A 16,134-nucleotide genomic window follows, 5' to 3' on the forward strand; every position below is an offset into this window, starting at 1 on the left:
TCATCTTTATTTGTGCTAAAAATAAATTTTATGAAATGTCACACACATTAATTATTTTAAAAATTGTTAATAAAGTAGGCATAGATAATTTCTTAATATGTTTGATGCATATAAAAAAGCAGCATCATAGTTAATGGTAAGACTTAAGAATTTCTGTTACATTCGGGAATAGGAAGAGGATGCTAACAAACTACTCTTAACTCTGTCCTACATAACTATTAATCAATGAAAAGATGAGAAAAAGAAAGGAGTAAAATAACAATTAGTTGTAGAAAATTTGATTCTATGTTTAAAAATTCCATGATAATGAGTGGATATGTCATTAGAGAAAAATAGAAAAATTCAATCAAGTATTACAAATGTAGTGAAAAAATAGCTTCCTATATAGAAACAGCTACCAGTTACAAATATAATCTTAAAAATTATTTACAATAACAATAAACAAACTATTCAGGAAATAATCTAACAAGGAATGTATAGGATCTATGTGAAAAGGCAAAACTCTACTGATGAACTTAAGGGAGATAATCAAATAAAAGGAAATACCATGCCTTAAGCCTCAATTTTATCAAGTTTAAACTTCCTGAATAAATCTATAATTTCCCAATAAAAGTAACAACTCGATTTTAGCTTTGTGTGGGGAAAGGTCTGGTGAGAGTCTCTAAACAAGCTGATTCTTAAGTTTATATGAAAAAAAAAAATTCTGGAATAGCCAGGAAGTTTTTGAAAACAAAGAAGGAAACTAGCCTTACTATATATTATAAATAATACATGAGTTCAAAAAAATTAAAACACTTCGGTATTGACTATGAACAAACAGAGCAGTAGAACAAAGAAATAGAGGACAGTTATGGTGGTTCACACCTGTAATCCCAGCACTTTGGGAGGCAGATGCAGGAGGATCACTTGAGCCCAGGAGTTCAAGACCAGCCTGGGCAGCATAGTGAGACCTCATATATGTTAGTCCATTTTCATGCTGCTATTAAAGACATATCCAAGACAGGGTGATTTATAAAGAAAAAGATGTTTAATGGACTCACAGTTTCATGTGTCTGGGGAGGCCTTACAATCATGGCAGAAGGTAAAAGTCCTGTCTTACATGGTGGCAGACAAAAAAGAACAAGCCAGGAGAGAAGGGAAACCCCTTATAAAATCATGAGATCTCGTGAGACTTATTCACTATCACAAGAACAGTATGTGGGAAACCGCCCCCATGATTCAGTTGTTTCCCACTGGGTCCCTCCCACAACATGTGGGAAGTATGGGAGCTATAATTCAAGACAAGATTTGGTGGGGACACAGCCAAACCATATCACTGTCTCTACAAATAAAAGTAATAAAAAATAGTAGCTGGACGTGGTGGCACATTCCTGTGGACCCAGGTGCTCTGAAGCCTGAGGTAGGAGAATTGCTTGAGTCCAGGAGGTCAAGGCTGTGTTGAGCCATGATGGCACCACCGCACTCCAGCCTGGGAGATAGAGCAAGACCCTGACACAAAAAATAAATAAATAAATAAATAAATAAATAAATAATAATTTCACATATGATAAAGGAAGTGGAGAAAACACTGGGACAATTGGTAAGCCAACCAGAAAAAAGGTTTTGGGATTCCTATATCTCTTACCTTACACCAAAGTAAATTCTACATGTGCCAAAAATTTGGATATAATAAATAGAACTATAAATTTAATTGAAGAAAACATAAGAGAAATACCTTGATGATTTCATTACAGAGAAAATGACTCTAAGCTTGGGTGTGAAAGCAAAACCCTAACAAACCCCCCAAACATTAACATGTTACATACAAAGTTTTTTTTTCTGTATAGCAAAAATGTCATATACAAAAGTACCAGCAACAGTTTTCTCCAAAGCATTTGCTACTGTAATTGCCACCACTGCTTGAGTCGGCCTAGTCTTTTAGTACTTTGGGGCTCTATGACTGCCTATCCATCAGTATGGCCCAGATCCTGAGGAATCAGTCACAAGGGTCTTCTAATTACCTTAATGCCTTAATTGCTTGTTTCCTTCATATGTAAAGGTGTGAGTCTTAGTAAGTAGCATCATAACCTTAAAGGTTTTCAATGCAGAAAGTGGCATATAGACTTTGAGGTGCATTAAAATAATAATTTATTACGTCCTTTTCCTGTATCTGGGAACCTCCAAGTGACGATCAAGAAGTAAATTTTACATTGGCCCTCTCCTATCTTCTCAGGAAACTAGAAGGAGCTCACAGAGAGTGACACACAGTCCACTCTAAGCCTTTATTCTAATGGCAAGCTTGGCCCTCAGGTTTGTTCTTTCCAACTCAAGGAAATGAAATGTTAAAACAAACAAACAAACAAAAAACACTTGACAAGGAATATGTACGGAATTTCCCACAGTGGACGGATTGGTTGAGGCCAGGAGTTCGAGTCTAGCTTGGGCAACAAAGCAAGACCCCCATGTCTACATTTTTTTTTTTTTTTTTTTTTTTTTTAATGAGCTGGATGTTGCAGCACACGCCTATAGTCCTAGCTATTTGGAAGGCTGAGTTAGGAAGATCACTTGAGCCCAGGAGTCCAAGGCTGCAGTGAGAGCTACGATTGTGTCACTGCACTCCAGCCTGGGTAACAGAGCAAGACTGTCTCTAAAAAAACTTTTAAAGAAGGAAATTCTAGGTCATGTGCAGTGGCTTATGTCTGCAATCCCAGTGCTTTGGAAGGCTTAGGTGAGGAAATTACTTGAGCCCAGGAGCTTGAGACCAGCCTGTGCAACATGGCAAAACCCTGTCTCTACCAAAATAAATAAATAAAATAACAACAACAACAAAAAAAAAAAAAAAAAAAAAAAAAAAAAAAACAAGAAATTAGCTGGGTGTGGTGGTACCTGCTTGTAGCTCCAGCTACCTAGGAGGCTGAAATGGGAGTATCACCTGAGCCTGTGAGGTTGAGGGTACAGTAAGCCATGATTGTGCCACTGCACTCCAGCCTCAGCGACAGAGTGAGACCCTGTCTCAAAAAAACAAAAAAAATTGCTACAAACTGTATTAGAAAAATGGACAAAAACCAAAAAATATAAGCAGACAATGCACATAAAAAGAAATAGAGAATAAATGACTTTTAAACATAGGAATCTCAATTTTGTTCATTGTAAGTGAAATGTAAATTAAGAATATAAGCATCAGTTTTCACCTATCAGATTATCAAAGATCAAAGATTTTGAAATTATTTGGTGTTGGCAAGGTTGAAGAAAAATGAGTACTCATGTAGAGTTGGTGGGACTATAAACTGGTATAATCTCAGTGGAGAGCATTTTGAGATTATTTTTCAAAATTAAAAATGCCCAAATCCTTTGATCTAGCAATCCTACTTTTAGAAACTCATCAGTAGATATATTTTACCTGCACATAGAATTTCATTATCAAAATTGCAAGAGATTAGAAACCTAATTGTGTAGCACATAGAATTTATTTCATTATCAAAATTGCAAGAGATTAGAAACCTAATTTTCTATCAATATGGGACTGTTCATATAAATTACTATTATCCATACAATGGAATAACAGTACATTTTATGTTAAAAAAGAGACAGAGCTCCATGTAATAATATGGCACTATCTTCAAGGTATAATAAGTGATAAAGCAAAGTTTGGAACAACATATAGCATATTGCAGTCTGTGGTGAAAACAACAAAAGCAATGATATGAAAATATGTGTTGAGTATCTCTAGCAGGATATACAAGAAACTGGTTGCTGTGTTTGTTTGGGAGGAAGGAAACCGGGGGGTGGAAGGTCAGGAGTATAAGAATAGAAGAGGAGCTGGTTTTTCTTTTTTTTTTTTTTTTACTGTGCTTTTTCCCTATTAAAAGTAAAACCATTCAAATTAATCTGGTGATTTAAAAAAGAAAAATAAATATTAACAGCAAACAAGGTAGCATACTGTGCTTCTTGTTACCTTACTGTGGTTCCTGTGAACCTGGGAGAATGTGGCAGGACTACAGGAAAGAGAGCCCATTTCAGCAGAGGAGCATGCTGGATCCAGATGTGGCTTCACAAAAAACAAAGAGCAAGAGTGGAAATACAGACGCTTCCAAGCGTTTGGAAGAGGCACCGATGCATTTGTTTGCCTGGTCTAGCCCTTGAGTCATCCAATATGTGAATGGGGCACACTCACGTTCCAGAGCTTTTGTGGTCTTGGGGTCACGGTAGGGCAGGGGGCTTCAGGAGAGAACACTGGCAGCTGTTGACAGCATTATGGCCCACAGCAAGCCTCCTGATGGCTACTTCACTTCCATGAATATTTAGTTCTTTTCCATCTACAATGTTTAGAACCCCTTCCTCTGGCCCACAGAGGGCTGATGCCAGCCCACCACCCTGTCTTGCAAAATCAGTGCCATTGGGCATAAGGGACTGGCAGTGGAAACCAGGTGAAGCTCTGCCAGCCTCCTGCCATGATGGCCAAGTGGCACAGAGTGCCTCTCCTCATGCAGAGCAGTTACTATTGTCTACAGAAGACAGCACAATGTACTACTCAGGTCTGCCTGGGTACCACCTCGTTCCTTTGCAGATGAGGAGAATGGGAAGCTGTCTGAGGTCTCACCGAGAGACCAGGCTGAGTCCAACTGCAGTGCTGACTCTGGCACTGTCGAGCTCTTGGTGCTCACCCCACACAGCTCGCCTCTTTGTATGATCTCTAATGAAATAAACGCATCTGTTTCCTCTTTATGGTTTCTAAATTTTTAGCCCATAGGAAAGCCTAATTAGCCAATGGAGTTTATGTACTAATTAAAGTGGGAATGAGGCCCTTGAAGCTCAGGTAGAATGTCACCACCACATTCTAGGAGGGAAGGAGCACAGCACTGGGAGTCCAGAACCCAGAGGCCTGACTTGCTCATGAATTGATTGTGTGACATGCATCACAACTTTTCTGGACCTCAGTATCAAGGTTTAAAAAAAGAATAGGCATGTGTATTTAATCAAATGTTGTAAATTGGGAGTTCACAGATGTGTTTTAGTTAATCTGCTTTAAATTAGCTTTAATTAGTAGTCAGAATTGAGATACTTCATATAAAAAATCTGCATTCTCAGCTGTCTTTGAGAAAGCACACGATCTGACATCAGAGGGCCAGCTTCTCCTGCGTCTCCAATCCGCTGCAGCTGCAGATGCTGCTGCCCTGTCTCTCAGAGCCTGGCCCCACTCCACACCCACCCCTGCACCCATTCCCTCCACCACCACAGTGGTATCTCTGGCCTGAATATTTACCTGATCTGCTGACCTTGCAGGCATTTAGTTGCAGCCCTTAGTCATTCTGTAAGGTTCCTTTTACTTTTAGAATGTAATGATTCTAAAATTTGGTCCAGCTGCCAGTCTAGAAAATATATTTCTTTTCCATAATACTTTAAATCGGGAGCATTTTGAGCTAATATGGGTGTGGCAAGCCCTGACCCAATGCTTTTCTTTATTTTTCCATTTGCTCAAAGCAGATTATCCTTGGTTACCATGGTGATTACCATCCCTTAATGATACGCTGCTATTGCACAGGGAATATAATTTTCTTTTGGTGCAGTGGAGGCAGTGGGGGAACAGTAGTAGGTATAAAAGCTTTCTCGCCTGCTCTATCCCTCAGGTGTTTCTCAGTCACCACAAAGGACAAGTCAGGCTGCCGATCAGTCTCTCTAGACAAGCCAACATGAGAACTGCTGTCAGGATTGAAATATCTTCCCTGGGTCTCAGTGCACATGTGGAAACCCAGATAAAGGCTATTTTCAACCTCTGCAAAGCATTCTGCATCAAGTCTCATGGGACTTAATTAAAATAATCAGTTTGCACAGTCAAAGCTTTCGTCTCTAAGTTTTCACACAAAATGAGCATCCCTTGTGCAAAGAGGCCTGCTCACACATCTTCAGAGTGAGTGACACCTTTCACTGCATGCTTTTCGTCCTGGTTGGGATCCCACGGTCTGCACCTGGCCCTTTCTGACTAAACTGTGGTCAGTGGAAGGCAATCCATTACCCGTAGCCCTGGCCAGATCTTGTAGGCCTCACTTCGGGGGTGTGTGAAATCTGACCATGTCCAGGGAGATGGGAGAAGATGTGTTCTCCCTAATTCACAAAACCCTCCAGCATCAAGGGGCTTAGCCCTGGAATCTCACTTTGTAAGGCAGATTGGATCTGCTCAAGGCACCCAGCTCAAAAGGGCTCTGAAGTCCCTCATTTTGGAGATCCAGTTTTACATCAAGGCTGAACAGAAAACCAGGTGAATGGATGCAATTGAACTTTAGGAGATGAGTTGATGCAAGAGTCACCTCTACAGGACTTTCCCCTCTCTTTCCTTCTTTCCTGCCACTTCAAATTCCCATACAGTTAAAATTTGGTTAAAATAAGTAACTGAAAAGATAGGTGAGAAAGCTAGTGGAATCTAGGTGATAGGCATCCAGAGCTGTGCATTGTAAAGTTATTTCGCCTTCTCTACACATTTGAAATTTTCATAAATGTTAGAAAATTGACTAAAGCAGAGTTCATACGTGAGAGACCCACAAACCATATAAAGCCCACAGACACAATTTACTTGGCCACTCAGGGATATTTTCTATTAAAATGTCATTTGCAGACATTTAAAAAAGAAGAGATCACACATAAAATTCTGGACTTCAGTTTCTGTAGACAAATCAGGAGATCTTATAGCATTGGCCCCACATTCTTGCGTGGAAACAGTTGACTGGAGCTGGGTGGCAGCTGTTCCCTTTCGAGAGGGCACATCCTCTCCTCTTGGATGCAGACCCCACAGGATATACATTCTTCACTTACGTTACTTGTATGGGCCAGTTTCTCAGGTAATGACATTAATCCAGAGCAACCTCAAAAAGGGGAAAACGTCATAAAAAAGCAGCTTAGCGCTCTTTGAGCACTTGCATGCCCACATGCAGTTATGCGGGAAAATGCAGTCCTGCACTTTGGTTTTGTGTAGTCAGGTGGCAAGGCCTCTTCCCTTCTACTCCAGCCTCCTGAGATGCTGCTCAGTGCCTCACCACAAGGCTAAGTAAGCAGAGCAGCTCATAAACTACTCTGGGTATGACTGCGTGGACAGGAAAGTCTTGCTTGAGACTAGCTGAGCCAGGCTTCATTTACTACAGAATGCTTGCCCTCTGACTAAAATGCCTTAGTGCAAGAGATAGACCAAGTCTCTTGTCAAATTGTCACCATCATTGTTTATCATAAAGCTTCATTGTTTGGTGCCAGGCAAAAAAAGAGAACCATACAGAACTCAGGTGTCCTGGAGCCTAAATTTGATCTGTGCATATCACAACAGGAAATTCGACCTCTTTTGTTTTTCCTTTCTGGCCTAAAGGAGGTTTGTGGGTTGAAATACCTTCTCAAAGGAAAATGGGTACTGGCCACAGGGTTCAGTGTTTCCAAAATGTTGCCTCTGCCTTTTCCTTGCAGGGATCCACACTCTAAAGGATGCTGGGCCTCTGAGCTCTGTTCTGGGCTGAGAGGTCCTAGGGTAGGAGCCATGTCTACCAAATTTGCTATCTTAATAGTTGGAGCAGTGTGAGTGCTGTCAGGAGCAGAATACGTCGTCGGTGATAACAGCAAAGGTGAACTTGAGTCCCTTTGCCCTTTGAACTCTTCCTCCACTGCTTTCTATCGAGCTTAGAATACAATTCATCTCCTTCCTTGGCCAACCAGTCCTTATGTGGTCTGAATCCCAATGGTCTTCCAGTCTCATTTTATCCCACCTTTCCCTCCCCTCACCATGCTCTGGCTACACTGGCTTCTTTCTATTCTGAAACATCCAAAGCTTGTCCCTACCCAGTGCTGCTGCACTTGCTGTTCCCTCTGCCTGGACCACTCTTCCCCCAGGCCTTGGTCTGGCTGGCTCCTTCTCATCTGGGCTTCAGGTCATGCGCTAGCTTTTCTAAGGCCTTTCCTGACACTGTTCTCTTCCCCTCATGCCCAATTTCTATTACATTATGGTGTTATTTTTCATTGAAATTATTACCTAAAATTATTTTCGTTTACTTGGTTAGTATCTGTCTCCTCTACTTCAGTGCAGGCTCCACAAAAGCAAAGACCTTGTCTCTTGTTCACCAGAGAATCCCCACTGCCTGAAATATACGTTTAATCAATGAATGTCCACACCCAGAGGGGGAGGGAATTCTAACAGTTGTGAGGCTGCTGGTGTTCCTTCCAGTGAACGCTGTGAAAAAGTCAAGTCTATATACATTTAATGCTCCCCTAATTTGGATCTGCTTTTAAGAATGGCCTTTGCCATTTGTTTTATCTGGATGCCAATATTAAAATAAAACTGGTAAAGAAGAAGGCTGAGGTGTGATGTTTCGATATATCTCCTTAAATATTACGGTTTTGTAAAATGGCTTTGATTGGTGACACAAAAGGCAAGGTTGCCACCTAGTGTTTAGATGTGTAGATCTGCGTCACTAACAATACCTTTTAAAAAAAACTGTGTGTCTGTAGAAAGCCACACTTCCACAGCCTCCTGTAGTATAGACCAGAATTTACCAAGGAAGCACAATTCACCACAAAGTATCTCTTAAGAGACTCCAAATGGATACTTTCCATTCTCATGGGCTTTTGCCAAAAGTTGAGCTACTGTCTTTATTAGCTGCTAAAGAAATCTGAAACAATCAAGAGAGCTGTCTAGCTGAGTTTCACCAGATAGCACATTCTCCAGACTGTTTTCTTAAATGTCACCTTCCTTTCCCAGGCAAAGTAAGCTGATTATAAAATAAGTAAAACCAATGTTAAAGAAAATAGCAACCCACCATCTCAACTGTTTTCCTCCTGGCCACATAGGAATTTATCCTCAAAGTTCAGGAACACATAAACCATTCAGAATCTTAAGTGGATACAACCAAGCACAAGATTTCCCTGCAATGAAAAATCTTGGCAGCTTTAGGTGAGTATTTTTCATTCCTGAGCCATGCTGAAGACTGATGAGACAAAGGAAAGTGGTAAAAAGTAGCTGAATGAGGGTGGCACCAGGAGAAACCATTTAATAAAGAGCCTGGGTTATTGGCTCCTACAATATCACTCTAAGAAACTAGGTTATTAGAAATGATGGAAACTGGGTGGTAAGGTGAGCTGGTGGCTGGGAATAACCATGGCAACAAAACTATCCATTTTCTTATTTCGCTTTCCTTGAGACTAGAAATAGATCAAGTGTAGGTCACTGCAAACAAGTCCAGTGATGGTTTACCTCTCCTGCAACAGCTTTGGCTGGCTTTTTTTGTGGGCATGTGAAAAAATGCTATCCTACTTTTGAAAAAAATGTCATATATCTTTTGTCCCAACCACCTAGTTTGTGTCCTGTATATTGTGTGAATATAGTGTTCTATTTTTACTTTAAAATATGTTTTTTAAGAGTAAATAAGAAATAGTTGTGGAATTACAAAGCCAGAAGTAGAATGCTTTTTGGAGACCACCTACTCAATGCAGGATTTTTTTTTTTTTTTTTGTCATCCTGAGAGATGGGCTCTATTTTAATCTCTTCAGTGACAAGGAGCTCACTACTTCATGATATAACACTTGCATTATTAAATTGTTGGAAAGTTCTTTATTATTTTTATTTATTCACACAGCTGATATTTATTTAGCACCTATTCTATACCAGACACTGTGCTGGGCACTTTGGATCTAGTGGTTAACAATATGAACTCTGAACATGAAGTCCCTGAACATAAAGAAGTTTTAGTCTTCTCCTTGTAACTTTCAGGTGAATATGTGCAATTGAAACTAATGAACAGTCTTTTCATGGTACTGCTACTGTTTCAGCAACAATAGTTTTAGTCTTTTGTCTCTCCGATCAAGAGTCACATTTTAAGGAGAGAGTATCTGATTGGCTTGAGTCCCATGCCCAGCCCTTGGCTGGAGGTGGCAGCAGCACTTCTTGATGTCCCCCCAGAATGTATCCAATGTATGCAACCAGAGATCAGGCAGTTTTTGCTAAAAGTACACACAGGGTCATCCTAGATTTTTCCTGGGGTTTAATGTCAAGACTAAATATTTATATATCTATTTTCTAAAGGCAAAAGTATTTAACTATCTCAGTGTTCCAGAAACTCCCCATGTTTTCTTGGAGACTACTACAGTATATCCAATCATGTCTGCAGGATACTTGAGTGTTTTGGAAGATAATTCACTTGGACCTTGTGTCGTATATTCTCTTAAAGTTGCCAGGTGCACTCGCTCTTGCATTGACATGACCTACCTTGCTTCCACCCAGTCTAATTTGAATACCAATATCATTGCTAGAAGAGGCCAGAGAGCAATGGAAAAGATCTGCCTTCACCTTGCACAACTGTGCAGTGTTTAAAAGAACAAGGGCTTTGCAACGAGAAAGAGCCGGGTTTAAGCCCTAGTCCTGTGTTGTACTGGTTGTGTGGCCTTGGTCCAATTACTCATCTGTACTACGTCTCTGTTTTTCTCATCTGAAAAATGGATATAATCTCATTGGTTTATGGAAGATCAACTGTACAGTCAAGGGACACAAATCACACTGATTATTTGAGCAGGGAGATTTCATATAAAGATTTGTTAATCAAATATTCAAGAAATGAAAAGGCAAAAAGGAAACACGGAGAAAGCAGCAATCATAGAAGCAGTTACTGCTCTAGAACTGGGATGATACATGAAAGACTTTGGAATTGTTAAAGTTTAGAAGCTTGAAGGAGGGAGTGCCCTGCAAAGCTGAAACTGAAACCTCTGAGACCGGGTTGAGGGTCATTGCATTGTACTATTGCCTCAGGATCTTGAAGGTGGCCCCCAGTAGGGAACAGGTAGGACTGTGACCTTCAAGGAAAGGTGCTGATTGATACTGGGGTCTCTAGGGGGTGTGATGATGCTGATTCTAAGGGGAGTGATGATGCTAGTTCATCATGCCCCAGTATTTAGGGGTAATGCAAATATCAATTCCTGAATAAATGTTGGAATGAATTCCTAAGTGTCTGAGACCTCAGTGGTTCTCTCTTGTTTTAATTGCTGGAATTTTCCATTAACTTTATTACTCATGGAAGTACTAAGGTACATCCCAGAGAATCCCCAGCATCTGAGACATGGTCCTCCCTACTTTTGTTTTGCAGTAGCAACTGTTAACTTAAAAGTCACAAGATGTATAAATTTAGAAAGGGAGAGGAGACTATTTCATCTCAAGTGTTACAGCCTATAAGATGGCCATCCTTCAGGCTGGGAAGTGCAGCCTCTGGCTGAAGCCCAGAAACAGGCACTTGGAAGGAGGAGGGGTTGGGGTATAAGTTTTGTACTGAACAGGTTGACTGAGCATACGTATTCAACAGGTTACAGGAGGAGCTATGAATATTCATGAAGGTGGTCCTGATGCATACGTCTTGAACAAACATGCATGTAGCATACAACCCATGTTCACTTTGGGGTGGAGATGTAACATTTAAATGTATTATAACGAGGCCCTATACTTCAAAAGATCTTTTCAAGACATGAAGGGATATAAGTGCATAATCTTTGTAAACCGGCTAGAACCAGTCCAGGGTTGGTGGTTTTCTTCTCTGGGGAAAGTTATTGAAGTCAGTCTCTTGTCCAATGCTAACTGTAGTTACGGCTGGTGAAACAGTCCAGTGAGTCAGCATCTGTGAGCTGGATGAATTGTGACTGTTTTAATCATGCTTATCTTGAGGCCTGTTCTTGTTTAGTCGCTAGAGAAAAAGAAAAATTTTGTGGCAGTTAGAACATAGATTATTCTTCAAGTTAGGGGTGTGTGACTTAACTCTTGCCTGACATGGCCTTAGGTCCTGTTTATATGTTGGTATCTTATTGTCACCAAGATTCTGTTCTGTCAAACGTATGGTCTTTATTTTAACATTTAGGCTGGTCATTTGTTCTGTCTAAGCCATAAAAGAGAGGAGGTCTAGTGGGGTAGTCTGACCTGCTGTCCCATCATGGTCAGGAACTCAGTTTTAAGCTTTTTCTGGGGTTCCCTCAGCTACAAGGGAGTCTGTTCTCAGTTGAAAGGCCAGGGTTGGCAGGGGCGGGGTAGGATTTTATTTTTAGTTTACACGACACAGTTTGTTCTTGGTATTCAGGATCAATCATCCCAGCCAGTAGAGTAATCCTCCTCTTTGCCTGTGGGTTCAGGAGCATAAGTGCCCCCAAATGACCACATGACAGTCTACTTTTCCAGTTCAGTGGAATCATTGCTGTGTTCCTGAAAGGAAGCATTCTTTCCTTTAGAATAAGTGCTTCAAACCAGTGCAGATTGTCATCGCAGGAACAGGGGGCATAAATTCTATAAGAAGCTTATCAAGTGTATTAGTGTGAGGAACAAATCTGCCATCCGTCCTTGATTCCTGGACCCATGTATTCTGACTGTGGATGAGAAAGCACCAAATACTGGTCCCTAATTCTAACATACACTGTGTCCTATAAGACAGAACCCAGTCCTTTGAGGATATTGTCTTTTAACTGGCACTGTAACCTACTTTTCAATGAATCAGTCCACCATTTTTTCAGGCCAGCTGCTTCTGGGTGACAGAAACATGGTCAGACAGACAGGCATCTGGCATATAGTGCCTTCCATACAACCTGGTCCAAAGTGTATCAGTGCCAGTGACAGACCAGGCATTCTTCCAAATCGGGGGCATGCACTATGTCCTCAGGCAACTGAAGAAGACCAGCTCAGCCAGACATCCAGCAGGTACTCTCAATCTCCAGCCCCATCTGGGTGTTCTTTATGCTTCTTGCTTTTTTCTTTTTTTTTTTTCTGGAAATGGTCCTCTCATGGGTACTCTCCTCCTGGGCATGTCATCACTGGTGTCAAAGGCTTTTCAGCCCAGAAAGCTCCTCTGCTGGGACCTGGGAGACTTCCAAGCCACAGAGAGACTTCTTCCTGCTGAACAGCATGGGCAATGGCTTTCCAGACCCCTCCAGACTTCATGACAGCTGCATCATAATTGGCATAATTCCCCATGGTCACTCAGCCACAGTAGGAATTGTGGGCCTGGAAAACGAGTCACTTCTTTCTCTTGGGCACAGCGACTATATCAGGGCAGGGCTAGTCTAGTATGCCTGGACCCCAGGCCATGTTTCAGGTCAGCTATGGCCAGCTCTACCACCATTGCCTACCCCTTCTTTAACACTTAATGCAATATCGTTGACATGAATTAAATGAAACCTTATTTTGGTCATTTCCACTAAAGCCATACTTGGTGAAAGTAATTCCAGTATGTAATTATTACTGGAACACCAGTATTAATAATGAACCCTGTAACACTAAGGTTTCATTGTCCCAAACTGTTGTTAAATGGGTTCTTAGAAGGGAATAAATAAGCAAGTTTCTGGATAAGCTCAAATTCTAGAGATTATTGACTTATAAGTCTGTATGTATGCAAGTACACAAATATTTTTAAATTTAATGAGAACAATAATGTTTGTATGTTGCAAATTTTGGATAAGTTTTCTCGATGCATTTTAGGTCTTTTAATTATTATATAAACGAGTTTTGAATCTGAAGCTAATTTTTTTGGCATTTAATCAGAAAAAACCTTCACAAATACTAAGATAACATTTCTTTTCTTTGATTCTTTGTGCTGTAGAATTGCAGCAGGGCTGACAGGGAGCCAGAAGCCGGTTCCATCTGTGCTTCTAACACTACCTAATATGTGCTGTGTGACCCTGGGCTTTGCTCCTCTGGGTCTCAGTTTCCTCATCTGTAAAATGAAGTGAGTAAATGAGATGATTTCCAGGTTGTTTTTACTTTAAGAGAATGATATGAAATGATGCCTATCTTATGATTTTTTATAATGTGATTAATAAAAGGATGAGGTAGGGACTGAATTAGCTGAAGATGACCATAACTTTCACATATAAATTCAAACTCTTCTCAGCCTAAATTCTCAAGATAAAGCAATTATCAATTCCTACAAAATAAATATGGAAAATCTGATCTTAGTATAGCTTGTTTTTATTTCTCCAGAGAATTGGCAAAAGCTTTCTCCAATATTTATTGGTGGCAGAGAAATTCAGTCTAGGTGCTGGCAGCCGGAAGCGTGTGGCTGGTCCCTATGAAATCCACACAGCCTACTCAGATTACTTTGAAGGGCTTTACAATGGATTTTATTTTATTCTCTACCTTGTCATGGCTAGATCAGAATGCCTCTTTGAATACTAAATGGTGACTTCCTGCTCTCAACACTGTCTAACTTGAAACACAAATAAGCAGATGCAGCTAGAGACAGGAAAAGAGGGAAAAGAAAAAAAAAAAGCTGTCGGATGAAAGGTATCCTTTTAGTTTTATGCGTGTGTTGGGATCTGGCCCAACACTCGTCTTAAGTTCTGGGATACATGTGCAGAAGGTGCAGGTTTGTTACATAGGTATACATGTGCCATGGTGGTTTGCTGCACCCATCAACCCGTCATCTACATTAGGTGTTTCTTCTAATGCTACCCCTCCTCTTATCCCCCGCCCCCCAACAAGCCCGGTACACTTGGAAATGCTTCCACATCAGGAAGTAGAGATGAGAATGAGAAAAGTGAAACTCATCTATTTCTTGCCTTGAGCTACTTGTTCATGTACAGTGCATGGATCCAGGGAAAGCAGACACACAGAGTAAAGCAAGAGGCAGAAGAAGTAACTTGACTAAATTCTGCTTATGAGTTTACATTGGTAATGAGGACAGTGTCTGAGAGACTGCTCTCCGGAGGACCAGAGGCTGGCCAAGGGGATTGAGTGGGGAATGGATTTTGAGCCCCTGCTCATGAATGAAGAATCCAAAGGTGGTTGTCAAGCCAATGCAAGAGGATCACTTGAGACCAGGAGTTCAAGACCAGCCTGGGCAACATAGTGAGACCTTGTCTTTCCAAAAAAAAAAAAAAAAATTAGCTGTATATGACAGCACGCACCTGTAGTCCCAGCCACTTGGGAGGCTGAGGACAGAGGAAAGCTTGAGCCCAAGATGTCAAGCCTGTAGTGAGCTGTGATAGCATCGCTGCAGCAAGGAAGATGGTGCTAATCTATTCAGGCAAAATCTATCCATATGATCCAATCACCTCCCACCAGACTCTACGTCCAACACTAGGGATTATATTTCTTTCTTTTTTGTGTGTGAGTTTGATTTTTTTTTTAACACTTTAAGTTCTGGGATACATGTGCAGAACGTGCAGGTTTGTTACATAGGTATACATGTGCCATAGTGGTTTGCTGTGTCCATCAACCTGTCATCTACATTAGGTATTTCTTCTAATGCTACCCCTCCCCTTAGCCCCCCCAACAAACCCCATTTTGTGATGTTCCCTTCCCTGTGTCCACATGTTCTCATTGTTCAACTCCCACTTGTAAGTGAGAACACAGAGTGTTTAGTTTTCTGTTCCTGTGTTAGTTTGCTGAGAATGATAGTTTCCAGCTTTATCCATGTCCCTGCGAAGGACATGAACTCATTCTTTTTTATGGCTGCATAGTATTCCATGGTGCATATGTGCCACATTTTCTTTATCCAGTTTATCATTGATGGGCATTTGGGTTGGTTCCAACTCTTTGCTATTGTAAATAGTGCTGCAATAAATATATGTGTACATGTGTCTTTAGGGTAGAATGATTTAGAATTCTTTAGGTATATACCCAGTCATGGGATTGCTGGGTCAAATGGTACTTCTGGTTCTAGATCCTTGAGGAATCACCACACTGTCTTCCACAATGGTTGAACTAATTTATACTCCCACAAGCAGTGTAAAAGCATTCCTATTTCTCCACATCTTCTCCAGCATCTATTGTTTCCTGACTTTTTAATGATCACCATTCAAACTGGTGTGAGATGGTGTTTCATTGTGGTTTTGATTTTCCAGTGTCATCCACCAGTGATGATGAGCTGTTTTTCATATGTCTGTTGGCTGCATAAATGCCTTCTTTCGACAAGTGTCTGTTCATATCTCTTGCCCACTTTTTGATGGGGTTTTTTGTTTTCTTTTTGAAACTTTATTTAAGTTCCTTGTAGATTCTGGATATTAACCCTTTGTGAAATGGATAGATTGCCAAAATTTTCTCCCATTCTGTTGGCTGCCTGTTCACTCTTATGATAGTTTCTTTTGCTCTGCAGAAACTCTTTAGTTTAATTAGATCTCATTTGTCAATTTTGGCTTTTGTTGCAATTGCTTTTGGTGTTTCAGACA

Source organism: Rhinopithecus roxellana, chromosome 3, assembly GCF_007565055.1.
Source record: "Rhinopithecus roxellana isolate Shanxi Qingling chromosome 3, ASM756505v1, whole genome shotgun sequence".
NCBI classification, from domain to species: domain Eukaryota; kingdom Metazoa; phylum Chordata; class Mammalia; order Primates; family Cercopithecidae; genus Rhinopithecus; species Rhinopithecus roxellana.